This window comes from Hyperolius riggenbachi, chromosome 6 (assembly GCF_040937935.1).
Source record: "Hyperolius riggenbachi isolate aHypRig1 chromosome 6, aHypRig1.pri, whole genome shotgun sequence".
Classification (NCBI taxonomy): Eukaryota; Metazoa; Chordata; class Amphibia; order Anura; family Hyperoliidae; genus Hyperolius; species Hyperolius riggenbachi.
In genome coordinates, this window is record NC_090651.1 from 194,335,535 (window position 1) to 194,350,954 (window position 15,420).

The 15,420-nt window shown below is 49.4% G+C and overlaps 1 protein-coding gene across 4 annotated transcripts in view; it reads right to left on the minus strand.

The window, feature by feature from the left end:
• The window catches only part of CCDC15 (coiled-coil domain containing 15), a 476,574-nt gene that overhangs the window by 457,679 nt on the left and 3,475 nt on the right, over positions 1-15,420 (minus strand). Inside the window, exon 2 of one of the 4 annotated variants that reach the window (XM_068240259.1) lies at positions 13,936-14,007. The exons of the other annotated variants lie outside the window; for them this stretch is intronic. The gene's annotated coding sequence lies outside the window, so the exon portion shown is untranslated. The remainder of the gene's footprint in view (positions 1-13,935; positions 14,008-15,420) is intronic. 4 annotated transcript variants of the gene reach the window in all.

Here is a 15,420-nt window from a genome sequence, read left to right on the forward strand (position 1 = left end):
CTGCTGCCAGATTGCTAACAAACCAGCCTCGCCACTGTCACATTACACCGATCCTTCGCTCACTGCACTGGCTACCAGTAGAATGGAAAATACTCTTCAAGATTGGACTGCTGACATTCAAATCCCTGCACAATCTGGGCCCTGGATACATGAAGGACTTGCTGAAGCTGCACCACACCTCTCACAACCTCAGATCAGCAAGTTCTATAAACTTGGTCACTCCCAGAGTGCACCTCAAAAAATCTGGAGATAGAGCCTTATGCCATGCTGCCCCTACTCTTTGGAACTCCCTACCACACCCAGTAAAGACAGCACCATCCCTGGAGCTATTCAAATCCAGACTGAAAAGCCACCTGTTTAGCCTGGCATTTCCAGATTTATAAAATTCTTCCTCTGTACCACGATGGTCGGAGCCATGCTTATAGAGAACCCGAGGTGGGAATTACTTTTACTATTGGGGCACAGAGGCTGGTTGTGCGCACTAAGACCAGCCTCTGTTGCCCCATCGTGTGTCTCCATGTCCCCCCTGCTCGCCGCTATACCCCCCGCATTGCTGGCGACACGCAGCGTGTCGCCAGCTCAATGTTTACCTTGCGCTGTCAGTCAGCGCTGCTCCCCTGCCTCCTCCGCATCGGCGCACCCGCCCGTGTCCCTTCCCTCCCGCTGATAGGAGGGAAGTGACGCGGCGGGTGGCGCCGATGCGGAGGAGGCGGGGGAGCGGCGCTGACTGACAGCGCAAGGTAAACATTGAGCTGGCGACACGCTGCGTGTCGCCAGCAATGCGGGGGGTATAGCGGCGAGCAGGGGGGACATGGAGACACACGATGGGGCAACAGAGGCTGGTCTTAGTGCGCACAACCAGCCTCTGTGCCCCAATAGTAAAAGTAATTCCCACCTCGGGTTCTCTTTATGCGCTTTGAGTCCCACGGGAGAAAAGCGCTTTACAAATGTTATTTGTTGTTGTTGTAAGCTGAGCTCAGGATTACTGCACCCAGTTACATTTTCCTACCCAAAGCTCAGCTCGGGGTTACCGCCAGAAAGGTTAAGTTATATATCTGATTTTGTTCCCCAGCCTTAGGCTCGGGAACATGTTAAAGCTAAAAGTCTGCAGTTCAACTGCACCTGACTTGTGTCATTTAAAATTCCTTGTTGTTATGTACAGAACCAAAATTAGGGGAAAAAAAAAAAGTTGTCTCTGTCCAAATATTAATGGCACTAACTGTAAATGTCAGTTTGCATAACAGTTCAGTTGGACCTCGCACTAGTGACTAGGGAGGGTCAAAAAGATGAAAACTGATTCTCAGTTAAACTCCCTGGCGGTACGCAAATGCAGCGGCTGCGTCCGCGGGAGGGATTTTTTAAAATAAAAACATGTTTTGTATTTGTTAACTAGCACTAGGCTAGCTAACTATGTGCGGCAAGTCCCCCGTCACCTCTCTGACCCCCCCCCCCCCCCCCGATCGCCACCGGCAATATTTACCCGTCTGCGATCTGGCGAGAGCCGCAGCTTCAGCAATCGGCTTCACTGTCGCTATGGCGACGATCGGACATGACGTCATGCGCAGTCCCGATCCTCCCCATAGAAAAGCCTGGCACGGATTGGGAGGCTGCGCCATCGCAGGATCCCTGGGGGGTGCGTATACCAGCGGCAATCGGTGGGGGCCGGAGGGACTTGCCGCACATAGTTAGCTAGCGAAGTGCTAGCTTAACAATATAAAACCATTTTTATTTTTTAAAAAATCCTCCCGGGGCCATGTGATCCCCTGTGGCGGTTAGCCCGACATTGTGTCGGGCTTACCGCCAGGGAGGTTAATGCAGAACTATGCACATTTTTTTTTTTTTTAGTTGCATACATTTTCATACAAAATTTGCATAAACCTGTATCAACTCAGAATTGCATTTCATTTACCATCCCAATTAGTGACACAAGTACTCATCTGGTTTTATTCTTACAGCAGGGATGACAATGCTATTTATTATACACTAGCTGATTGCCCGGGTATGTATTTGGCTGATGTTGGCTCCACCCACTTTTTCTAACCCTAACACACAATTACTCAATGACCAAGTTTGTGAGCTTTGTCATCTTTGGCATCAATAATTTGCATTGTAATGAAAAAAAAATCTGATGGGCTGTTTGCGGCTCCACCCAACTTTTCTGAATTTGAACCCCAGTCACCCAATGACCAACTGTACCAGGATTGAGGGCTGTGCCATTAACAGTGCAAGAATGGTAGCAATTAAATATTCCCTTGGAAAGCAATAGGTGAAGCTTTATTCACTTTTGTAGGCTCCACCCACTTTTCTGAATATTAATCCCATTCACTGAGTGTCCAATTGTGCAAAGTTTAAGAACCCTACCATTAACAGTGTAAGAATGGCTGCAGTTTACATTTTCCCAAATTTGTATTTGTCTCCACCCACTGATGACCCGGTGTTGCCTGGGAATGTATTTGACTGGTGTTGGTTCCACCCACTTTTTCTAGCCCTAACGCACAAACACTCAATGACCAAGTTTGTGAGCTTTGGTGTCTTTAGCATCAATAATTTGTATATTCCTATAGAAATTAAACAAATCAGATTGGCTGTTTGTGGCTGCGCCCCTCTCCAGCATTTGAACCCCAGTCACTCAATGACCAACTGTAGCAGGTTTGAGGCAGCTGCTATTACCAGTGTAAAAATGGCAGCAATTTAAATATTCCCCTTGAAAGTCAACAGGTTAATTTTGATTGGCTATTATAGGCTCCACTCACTTCCCTGAATATTAATCTCAGTCACCCAGTGACCATCTGGACAAAGTTTGGGAACCCTGCCATAAACAGTGTAAGAAAGACTGCAGTCTACATTTCCCCAGTGAAATTTGCTTTTGGCTCCGCCCACTTTTTGTAACCTGGACACGCAGTCAGTCAATGGCCAAGTTTGTGAGCTTTGGAGTCCTTGGCATCAATAATTTGTATTTTCCCAAGAAATGAAACTGTTTGTGGCTCTATCCCCTTTTCTGAATTTGAACCCCAATGACTACCGTATATTCCGGAGTATAAGACGGCTGGGCGTATAAGACAACCCCCCAACTTTTCCAGTTAAAATATAGAGTTTGAGATATACTCGCAGTATAAAACAACCCTCTTTCAAGGCACACCAAATAAAAATAAAAATCATAAACTGGTGCTATGTATGAAGAGATACTGGTGCTGTACTGTATGTGGTACCCAGTATAGAACAGTATATAGGCGATTGACTGGTTTGATTGGTCAACTTTCCCTCCACCTAAGTGGATTAGTCAGCTCTCCTTGTCTACCGGTTTATCAGAGAGGTATGGAAGAATAGATTGCGCTGTGCCCATAAAACACGCTTCTTTCATCCTTCTGGCCCGCCCTTGTTCCTATTTACCTCCTTCTCAGCCTCTCAGAACTCGCACATGTGTGCCTATGCTGCTTCACTACAGTTCTCAGCAATGAGATCTGAGTGTTGGTAACAGGATAGGGCGTATCACCTGGCATCAATGACACCCGGCGTATAAGTCGACCCCTGACTTTTCCGAAGATCTTCCCAAGGGCTAAAAAGCAGTAGTGTGTGTGTGTGGACACACACACAGTGTATGTATGCATGTGTGTGTATATTATTTATATCCCTCTATCTATATGCACTTCTGTTGTAAACAAGCACTATAACATTATTTATTGCCCGATTACAAATGTTTTTCTTCTTGCCTGTAACATTTTTGCCCCAATTGGCCCTTTCCTCTTCTGCTCACATCCCAGCCTTTACCCTCCCTTCCCCTACCCTTCTCTCACCTACTATCCCTTATTCCCCTTTCCTCACTGGCCTAGGGCATTTACACAGCTACATACATGATTATTAACCAGCTGGGCGGTATGGACGAGCTCAGCTCGTCCATCACCGCCGGAGGCTGCCGCTCAGGCCCTGCTAGGCCGATTTTCATGAAATAAAGAGCAGCACACGCAGCCGGCACTTTGCCAGCCGCGTGTGCTGCCCGATCGCCGCCGCTCTGCGGCGATCCGCCGCGAGCAGCGGCGAAAGAGGGTCCCCCCAGCCGCCTGAGCCCAGCGTAGCCGGAACAAAAAGTTCCGGCCAGCGCTAAGGGCTGGATCGGAGGTGGCAGACGTCAGGACGTCGGCCGACGTCCATGACGTCACTCCTCTCGTCGCTATGGCGACTATCTAAGCAAAACAAGGAAGGCCGCTCATTGCGGCCTTCCTTGTTTATTCTGGGCGCCGGAGGCGATCGGAAGAACGCCTCTGGAGCGCCCTCTAGTGGGCTTTCATGCAGCCAACTTTCAGTTGGCTGCATGAAATAGTTTTTTTTTTAATTTAAAAAAAACCCTCCCGCAGCCACCCTGGCGATTTAATCAGAACGCCAGGGTGGTTAACAGTCCTTATTGTAATGTCTATATTGGTAATTTTCCTTCTACCTTGTAAAATCAATAAAACTTGAAGATAATCAAATTGAACATCTAAAAAGGCATCAATTCCCATCCAAATTGATCAAAGTAATTGAATCTGCAGGGAATTGAAAGAGGAAATTGATGCAAGTATGGGCACCTTTAACTCCTCTGCGACCACCTGACGCTGATCAGCAGCTGCAGAGCGGCTCCTACAGGACCGCCTAAGGCCGATTGGCATCAAATCTTGGGCGCGGAAATTAGCGGGGATCGTCAGCTTTCGTTACGGAGCTCCTCTCAGAGATCAGCGTGCCAGCCCGCTGTTAGACTAAAAAAAATAAATAAATAAATAAATAAATTGTATTTTTGTGTATACAGCGCTGCAATCTATACGCAGCGCTGTAAGGGGACAGCTTAGTGACAAAGCTGTCCCCTTGAGTGGCCCACAACGTGATTGTCACAGGACCCCTAGTGGCCGGAACGCACAATGCCTTCCAATCGGTTTCAGCACAAAGACCATGCAAGCTGTGGTCGCAATCGGTGCGCAGAAACCGCTAGCATTTTGGCAGCAGACCGACTAGAGGGGAGCCTGTGAGGTACGGTAATTACAAATTGCACACTATTTCTGGGTATAATTGCCACCACCTCTGTTATCATGGGACAGAGGCACCCACTGACTAGCTGAGTCTAGACCTGCAAATAAAAACGGTTAAACACACTTTATTCTGTCTAGCTAGCAGAAATAGTAGCGACTCTTCAGCAGTCAGGGTTCAGTTTGTGCGGCTGAATAGCAGGGTAGCTGAACAAATTACGTTAGCGTTGTTTATTAAAAACGCAATATAAATAATTAATATATACAGAAAATCATTAAAATCAACAATTATAGAAACATTAATAGCCAGTATGAAAATAAAAGGGAGAAAATACTTAGAGTTCGTGGAAATATGTCCTTCTGGGAAAACTCATAAAGTTCATGGTTTCAGTTCAGTTCAGTAGCAAAGTTCAGACAAGCCGGATGCCAGCATGTCCTCAAGCTGGCAAGGATGTAATCATGATATTTCAAGGTGGAGGACACGGAGTTTGGGTCCTCTGCCATTCTTATGCCCCTGATCCAGTAGGAGGGAGTGAGGGCGGGAGCTACACACCCCCTTAGAATATGAGATGAGTCCTCCCCTTGTTCTGGGGACCAGAAATCATATCTAACCATATATGGGCTCTATCTCACAGAACCGTACAGGTCAAGGCAGATTTACTAACATTTTCAGATCCGTCCTGATGCCAGACGTGACGGGTAGGACCCCTGTGGTATCACCAGGGCACTTCCGAACTGCCTGACAGTCATTACCTCAGAATGTTCTGAAACTTTCTCAGTACCAGCACCAGACAAAGCCCGACCCACTCTGTGAGTTTGGAGGGCCTAGCAGCCTTGCAATACAGGAAATATGACAAATAGTTTATGGATTATTATATACATCTGGGATTTACAGCAGGTCGGGTCTGGGTGAGTGGCTCTTTGAAGCTTAGGACAGCAGGCTACGTGTCAGCTTCCCTGCTGAGATTGTAGCCGGAGAGTCTGACTCTTTCTCCAGTAAATTGGTTCTGTCAGGCTGCTTATCTGATTTCATCTGATGGATGGGCCCTTAGCACAGCTGGGTGCCTGGGACACTCTGCTGCAGGCTTCCTGCCATTTGGTCAAAGGAAAAAAACTTGTCTTTTAAAAGAAGGGATGTCATTTTCTGATCGCTTGCAATGACTGCACAAATCTAACCAGGAAGCGATCAGGAAATCGACTGCGAATCTTCCAGATTCGCCTGCGTTTCTCACGGCTGTTCCATGACAGTGATCCCTCCTCATAGGCTGATGCCACCAGATAGCTCTGTTGGTGACAACAAAAAGAGGGCAGATTCATTTGTGTGCTAAGTTGTATGGCCCTGCAGCGACGTGTTAAAGCAATAGAGTCCCCCGGTCACTAGGAGGTGTGTAAGCCTGTGGTCCTCAAATGGTAAACCTCCGTGGCGGTTTGTTTCTTTTTGGATTTAAGGGTCTAAAAGCGGTACATTTTTTTAAAAGAATTTTAGGCCTCCAATTCTTAAGTCATAACTCACCAAAATATGTCAGAATGTCTTGTAGACATCCCGCGTTTAATAGACTAGAACACAAAATTGGTGAAATAAATTTTATGAATAAACTTAAAGGGAACCTTAACTGAACGGTGGGGGGTAAAGAGTTTTACTTACCTGGGGCTATTACCAGCCCCCTGCAGCAGTCCTGTGCCCTCGGTGCTGCTCTGGAATCCTCTGGTCCCCCGCTGTCACTTAGTTTCGTTTTTGACGACTCACCAGTCGCCATGCGTATTATTGGACGCATTCACCAATGCAATGAGCGCTATTGCGGACCGCAACGCGTACAAAAATACGCGTTGCCGCATATCTACACGTGCGGAATGCGGCAACGCGTATTTTTGTACGCGTTGCGGTCCGCAATAGCACTAATTGCATTGGTGAACGCGTCCAATAATTCGCACAGAGGCGTATCTGGGTAATATGGCGCCTATGGTAAACACTGAAAGTGCGCCCCCCCCCGCATACACACACACACACACACTCCTTTTCCCTTGAAGGATAGCTAGGTTAGGGTGCAGGGTGGGTGACTATATGAAGGGTGGCTGGGCCCAACTGAAGGGTGGGTGCAGGGTGGCTGGCTCAGGGTGAGTCAGGGTGCAGGGTGGCTGGGTCAGGGTGAGTCTGGCTGCAGGGTGGCAGGGTCAGGGTGAGTCTGGCTGCAGGGTGGCAGGGTCAGGGCGAGTCTGGCTGCAGGGTGGCAGGGTCAGGGCGAGTCTGGCTGCAGGGTGGCAGGGTCAGGGCGAGTCTGGCTGCAGGGTGGCAGGGTCAGGGCGAGTCTGGCTGCAGGGTGGCAGGGTCAGGGCGAGTCTGGCTGCAGGGTGGCTGGGTCAGGGTGAGTCTGGATGCAGGGTGGCTGGGTCAGGGTGAGTCTGGATGCAGGGTGGCTGGGTCAGGGTGAGCCAGGGTGCAGGGTGGCTGGGTCAGGGTGAGTCTGAGTGCAGGGTCAGGGTGAGTCTGGCTGCAGAGGTGCTGGGTCAGGGTGCAGGGTGGCTGGGTCAAGGTGAGTCTGGGTGCAGGGTGGCTGGGTCAGGGCGAGTCTGGCTGCAGGGTGACTGGTTCAGGGTGCAGGGTGACTGGGTCAGGGTGAGTCTGGGTGCAGGGTGGCTGGGTAAGGGTGAGTCTGGCTGCAGGGTGACTGGTTCAGGGTGCAGGGTGGCTGGGTCAGGGTGAGTCTGGGTGCAGGGTGGCTGAGTGCAGGGTTGCTTGGGCAGGTTGAAGGGTGGCTGGGTTAGGGTGAGTCTGGCTGCAGGGGGGCTGGGTCAGGGTGCAGGGTGGCTGGGTCAGGGTGCAGGGTGGCTGGGTCAGGGTGCAGGGTGGCTGCAGGGGGGCTGGGTCAGGGTGCAGGGGGGCTGGGTCAGGGTGAGTCTGGGTGCAGGGTGGCTTGGGCAGGTTGAAGGGTGGCTGGGTTAGGGTGCAGGGTGGCTGGGTTAGGGTGCAGGGTGGCTGGGTCAGGGTGAGTCTGAACTGGGGGGCACCTACCTATCTAACCTATAGTGGGAACATTAACCACCCTGGCGTTCTATTAAGATCGCCAGGGCAGCTGCGGGAGGGTTTTTTTTTAAATTAAAAAAAAACTATTTCATGCAGCCAACTGAAAGTTGGCTGCATGAAAGCCCACTAGAGGGCGCTCCGGAGGCGTTCTTCCGATCGCCTCCGGCGCCCAGAATAAACAAGGAAGGCCGCAATGAGCGGCCTTCCTTGTTTTGCTTACATCGTCGCCATAGCGACGAGCGGAGTGACGTCATGGATGTCAGCCGACGTCCTGACGTCAGCCGCCTCCGATCCAGCCCTTAGCGCTGGCCGGAATTTTTTGTTCCGGCTACGCTGGGCTCAGGCGGCTGGGGGGACCCTCTTTCGCCGCTGCTCGCGGCGGATCGCCGCAGAGCGGCGGCGATCAGGCAGCACACGCGGCTGGCAAAGTGCCGGCTGCGTGTGCTGCTTTTTATTTCACTAAAATCGGCCCAGCGGGGCCTGAGCGGCAGCCTCCGGCGGTGATGGACGAGCTGAGCTAGTCCATACCGCCCGGCTGGTTAACGTATCTAACCTGTCACTTCCGCATATCATGTCACTTCCGCATATCAGCGTTGTCCGCTAGGTAGGTCCTAGCGCCCACTCTAACTGGTCGCCTGCTGATCGAGGTCTGACGCTGCTGCCTGTGTGGCAGCAGGGACAGCTGCGGTGGCCGGGGGGGGGGGGGGGGGGGAACCGCACAGGTGCCCCCGATCTCCAAGGACCCAAGGAACGCCCCTGCCAGTGCTACAATGTTTTCTGATGTGTACTATACAGGCCTATAGAAAAAAAAAGCACATATACTCATGTCTCTCTCTCTCTGCTTTTACAGTGTGGTGTAGACGTGTTGGACCAAATGGCACGGATGTATTCCATAAGAGCAGCAACACGCAGGTGGCCAGTAGCAGTTTTTTACAATATGCTGGACCTGGCGGCGGTGAATGCCTACATTTTGTACAAGGCATGTACAGGGTAGACAGGCAAAAGAAGATTGTTTCTGAGTCTTCTAGCTAAGGAACTCCATTGCCGATTCATGCAGCACAAGGAAATATTGGCAGAAAGGCGGGCTGCTGAAGCTGTTGCAGCTGCTGTGCCAGGGACTGTACAGACAACACAGTGCCAGGTGCAAGAGAGCTGCAGCAGGAATCGCAGCAGGTTTACCTGTGCAACATGTCAAAAATTCACCTGTGCCAAATGCAGGGACGATGGACACTGGGTCTGCAAACGCTGTAAACTCTGTAAAGTTTGAAACAGGGCTGTGGAGTCGGAGTCGGAGTCGTGGAGTCGGAGTCGTGGAGTCGGGCAATTTTGGGTGCCTGGAGTCGGAGTCGGGAAAAAATGCACCGACTCCGACTCCTAATGAATTTGTAACTGTAATTAAAATAGAAAATATGATAAAATGTTCTATTTCTCAGATAATAGTCATTAAAAATAATGTATATATGCAGTATATATACAGTAATAGCTGTGCTTAGTCCACAAAAATGAAATAAACCAATCAAAATTAGTTACTTGTGCTGCTTCAATAAAGCAGTCCCCGTATTTTTAAGGTCAGATATACATATCTGATTGTGACTGTATACATGATGTGTACACAGGAATCTTTTATATATACTAAATAACATCTATGCTGTAAGAATAAAGCCTGATGTGTAGCTGTGTCACTAATAGAGATGGTCAACAAAATGGAAATAATTCTGCATTGATGCTGATTTATGCAAATGTATGCACTTCCTTTGTTGATGAAATCAAATAATTTGATATGTTGTTAAAATTTGGTTTGGTGACTACAAATTAAAGGGTACCTGAGACGGATGAAAAGTAAAGTTTTATACATACCTGGGGCTTCCTCCAGCCCCCTTCAGGCTAATCAGTCCCTCGCTGTCCTTCACCACCCGGATCTTCTGCTATGAGTCCTGGTAATTCAGCCAGTCAGCGCTGTCCGGCCGCATGCCGCTCCCACAGCCAGGAACATTCTGCACCTGCGCAATAGTGCTGCACAGGTGTAGTATGCTCCTGGCGGCGGAGTGTGTGCATGCGCACTACGCCTGACTGGCTCAAGTATTTGGACTCATAGCAGAAGATCCAGGTGGCGGAGGAGGACATGAGGGACTGATTATCCTGAAGGCGGCTGGAGGAAGCCCCAGGTATGTATAAAACTTTAATTTCATCTGTCTCAGGTTTACTTTGTTACACAGTAGTACTATACTCTACATATGCACTCCCCACAGAGCTGCAGGGAATCCACTGAGAATGCTGTGCACATTGAACACAGAGGTGTTGTCTGTTTACAATCTCCTCATTCCCCTGCAGAGTACCTGCACATCATTCTTACATGTACCCACACTTACATTGCCTAGGGCCTGATAGATGTTCTTTGTTCTGGTTTGTACCTTTTACAAGTACTCTTACCAAGGACTAGTTTTAGTCTAAAGGGAATAAATATAGTAGTCTACATATCCTTCTCACTTCAGTTGTCTTGTAAAATTCCTAAGCGTTGGCAGTTAAGAGACGAATTTCATGTTACATACTTTTAATCAACAAAATTGTAATATGCAAATTAGAGGAGTCGGAGTCGTGGAGTCAGAGTCGGTGGAATCCTAAACTGAGGAGTCGGAGTCGGAGTCGGTGGATTTTTGGACCGACTCCACAGCCCTGGTTTGAAACACTGAAAAAGAAAACAGAATTTTTGGTTTTGCGCGATCGTGAATTTTCACGTGAAACGATAACGTTTTCGTGTGCAAACGAGATTTTTTGCGCGAAACCAATATCTATAAACGTTATCGATACACACCAAGCCGCTCACTCCGCTCCTCCAATGAACTTCGCCTGACCGTCTCCCGCATCACCCAGTCCCATGCACGCCTCCAGGACTTCTCAAGAGCCGCTCCAACACTATGGAACTCCCTACCTCCACCCATTAGGGCAGCCCCCTCCTTCAACACCTTCAAGAAGGCCCTCAAAACTCACCTTTTCACTCTGGCCTACCACCCCTCACAATTGCTCTAAACCCACAGCTGAACTCTGGTCCCCTACCTCTCGTGTCCCTACCTCTCCCTCTAGATTGTAAGCCTTTGGGCAGGGTCCTCCTCCTTTTGTGTCCTACCTGATCATGCACCTCCATTACTGTGAACCCATGCTATGCATTTGAGTGAACCTAACTTGCCTAATCTCCATGCTCCCATCCAGTGACTGACTAAGCATTACCTTGTACTCATACTGTGCTGTGTGATCCAGTTTTCTTGTATTCCTGTATTGTCATATTGCTGTATGTCACCCATAAATATTGTCTGTAACCTAAATTAATATTCAGTGCTGCGTAATATGTTGGCGCTTTATAAATACAATAAATAATAATAATAATACCTCTCGCTGTGCAGTGTCTTTCGCAAGCTGAGAAAGTTCACACCGGACTTTATTCACCGTGCCCAATACCGTTGTTTTGCACTGCAGCAGTCTGTGCGACAGTGACGTAAAAAAATTGTCCGTCGTGGGTTTATATAAATATCATATGTATTATGGCAATAACAAAGCTTAGCAGACTTTGTGGGTCCAGCTTGCGCAGTGAAGCACAAGTGACTTGCTACTACAGTGCACATTGAAACACCAATAAAAGCCCCTTGATTACAGTATCAGTCTGGCACACAAAGAACAGAACTCTCTGGTTGTGGGGGATGTGAGGTAGAGTAAACAAATGCACAAGGCCTCACAGGTAATGGTTGTGTTTTCAGAACAAAAGAAAGAACAATGGAGCTGATAGCATGTTAAACTCAGCAGGGGTGCTACTAGGTGTGAGCTCCAGGGAATTTACGCAAATCTGTGCAGAAATGGTAAATCTAGTGTTAACAATCTCTTGATGTATAGACATTGTAACCTGGGGAAATTGGGCTAAGGAAGTCTTTTGTTGGGTGTGGGTACTATAGAGGATGTTGGATCTCTGGAAATCCAATTATGACTGAGGATGTAATTAAATCTAGTCTCCCCCCGTCCACACAGGCTTACAGCCTCGAGGCGAATATTTCATTATAAAAACCAGGGGACAGCTACCTCAAATCAGTTCTCGTCTGACGGTAGCTGCGGCTGGTCTCCTGGCCCAAGCTAGTGGACTCCTGGTCTAACCAGAAATCCACAAAAGTCCAAGATTCTTCTATCTGGATTCCTGTATTTTGGTAAGCAAACTGCTTGGTGTGTATCTTTGTAACCTCTTATCTTTGTAACTCTTAATTTTGTAACTTTTTTACGTTGTTTTTTTGTAATCCTTTGTATATATTCTGTTCTGCATTGTTCCATGTTTTTCTGGAATATTAAATTATTATTTAATAAGCTTGACTTCTGCTGTGCTAAACTAACACTCATAGCTTAGAAGAGATTGAAGTGCAACTGTGTATAGTCCATGCCTATGAGCGACACTACCATATGAAATTGTAATTGCATTGTGTGTGGGGGCGTTTGTCATACGTTGGCCTAAAGCGCGCAGCTGACCCAACGTACGAAAAACGCCAGTGCGAGTAGCAACAGCAGAGGGGCTAACAGTATCGTTCGGAACGACTGTTAGTGGTTTTGCTTCATTACAGTGTAAGATTGCAACTGTGTGTGGGTGCGTGGCGTTCTCGTATTCGGCCTAAGCGCAAAGCTGACCCAAATACGAAAACGCAGATTGCGCGTTTAGCCCTCGACAGCTAAGGGGACGTGTCTAGCGAACCGCTAGTGGTGGCAGTGAGAAGCGTTCTGGGGGGTCACAGCCTTGTTTGTAGCTTAAATAAGGCTGCTCCCGGCTTGATCTGGTCAAACCCGCAGTCGGGAACCGCATACGCAGGCGTGCCGCGGGTCGGTTCCTGACAGGTGGGTAGATGAAGGGTGGCTGGGTTAGGGTGCAGGGTGGGTAGGTAGATGAAGGGTGGCTGGGTTAGGGTGCAGGGTGGCTGGGTAGATGCAGGGTGGCTGGGTTAGGGTGCAGGGTGGCTGGGTTAGGGTGCAGGGTGGCTGGGTTAGGGTGCAGGGTGGCTGGGTAGATGAAGAGTGGCTGGGTTAGGGTGCAGCGTGGGTGGGTAGACGAAGGGTGCCTGGGTCTAAGTTAAGGGTGGCTGGAGTGCAGAGCAGGATGGCTGGGCAGGGTGAATGGAGGCTGTGTGCTGTACCTGTATCCGCTGCCGTTGCTGCGTCCTCGCCGGCGCCATGGTAACAGACCACCTAGTGAGAGGAGATCAGCGCGACAGAGAGGGTGCACGCACTACCCGCCGCTGTAATCTGAATGCAGAAAGTGACGTCACTTCCGCATTTGTCGGGCGGCGGGTAGCTTGAGCGCCCTCTCTGTCGCGCTGATCTCCTCTCACTAGGTGGTCTGTTACCATGGCGCCGGTGGGGACGCCAGTGGAGACGCGGCAGGAGGGGAGGCCGGCAATGTTGGAGCGGTGGCTGAGCCGCTGAGGGCACTCAGGGCAGCAACAGGTGATTTGGGCGGCGCAACCCAGCAGGGGAGGCAACAAAGTGGGGGAGCAGTGGCATGGGGGCAGGCATGGCGCCCATGGTGCAGTAGCGCCCATAGCACTAGCCATGCCTGCACCCCTCTAGATCCACCACTGAATACGCATGGCGGCCGGCGACTGGTGAGTCGTCAAAAACGAAACTAAGTGACAGCGGGGGACCAGAGGATTCCAGAGCGGCGCCGAGGGCACAGGACTGCTGCAGGGGGCTGGTAATAGCCCCAGGTAAGTAAAACTCTTTACCCCCCGTTCAGTTAAGGTTCCCCTTAAATGGTGAAACTGTACAAATAAGGCACCAGACTACCGTATATAGAAATGTACATATATATCTAATACACCTCCCGCGTGTGGTATAATTTGAACCAGGGAATGGCAACAGAGGGCAACATCACAATCCGGGCAATAGAAGTGTGAATACCTTTCATACTTTTTTCGCTTTGCTATCATTCTTAGGCGGCAGGCAGAGAGTAATCACAATCCAGGCAGAGGTCTGTACAGGCGGCAGACAGAGAGTAGTCAAGATCCAGGCAGAGGTCGGAGCAGGCGGCAGGCAGAAAGTAGTCAAACACATGAAATGCACATAAATTACCCTACATATATGAAATGCAGAAAATGTTACCACAGACATAAATGCATTAAATGCTCCTCTCACTGGATGCTTGTGGGATGGAGCCACTGAGTGGGGTGGGAGGGTGACGCTAGGTGCTGCTGAGAGGGTGACACTGGGTGGGCACTCTTTTTCTTTTCCTGGTTGTTTCTTCAGGTTCCCCTTTCAGCTCTCCATGTGGCTGGCCTGGTTACTAGCCAATTGGAGGGTGAGCAGCACTCGATGTGCTGGGTTGATGTGGACGCTCTTACTGTGGCCAATCAGGGGGCGAGTAGCACACTGAGGGCGGGCTGACGTGGCCAGGCGAACACACCTACAGAAGGGTAGGCAGTACGCTGGGGGCGATGTGCCTGCCTCTACTACTTGCATCATTGACAGCCAATCGGAGGGTGGGCAGGAGACAGGGCATACTTAGAATCCCGCGGCCAGAGTGCCCACCCAGGACGTCCTGCAGGATGTCCCCACCCGGCTGATGTGATTTAGCCTCCGTCTGCATCATAAACTCTTTTCTCTGTGCAGTAGACAGCTTGGAATGCACGCAGAGACACTATCTCTGCCCTCCTCCTCAGCTCCTTCCTTCCTATCAGCAGCATGGTAGGGCGGGGTAATCTCGTAGCAGAGATGAGCCAGACCGCGGGAACTTACAGCTGGAGTCCGCACAGAAAAGAACGTGCGGTTTGATGTCTTATCTTGTGGTGAGTCGCCCCCACTGCTACTACCTTGGACAGACGCTCTGTTCCTCCTCTCCCTGTCAGAACAGCAGGTACAGTGCCCCCTCCCCAGGTCCTTCAGTCCACAAGAATGTCCTGAGACATCAAATAAGTGTGGCACATTAACATGTCAACATGTTTTTTTTTTTATTCGGAGCATTCAGTGAGAGAGAGATAAATAGTTTACAGAGGCTGTAATATGAACCTGGTGCATTATTCACTCTGCCTCCTGTGTCCCTGCGCTTCATCACAAACTGATAGTCGTTTGCTAGCTTAAATTAACCCCAAATTGTTCAGTTATATCACTGTGATATCCAGCTTGCAGTATGGGCAATAGAATGGTGAAAAGTTTAGTTCAGCATTTTACATCAAGTTTAGCCATCTTGTCTCAGCAGTTCGTTATTTAGGTTAAAAAAGGCATACATCCATTGAGTTCAGCCAGAATACTTGTATGCTCACAAATCACTGTGCTTTAAACTAGCATGGCTTTTGCAAAGTCTTCGCTGGAGTTCTCACTACTCATGTCACCTGCATGTGCGATCAGCTGCTCCTAGTGTATCTCCAGCAGCAGGAGTCACATACATAG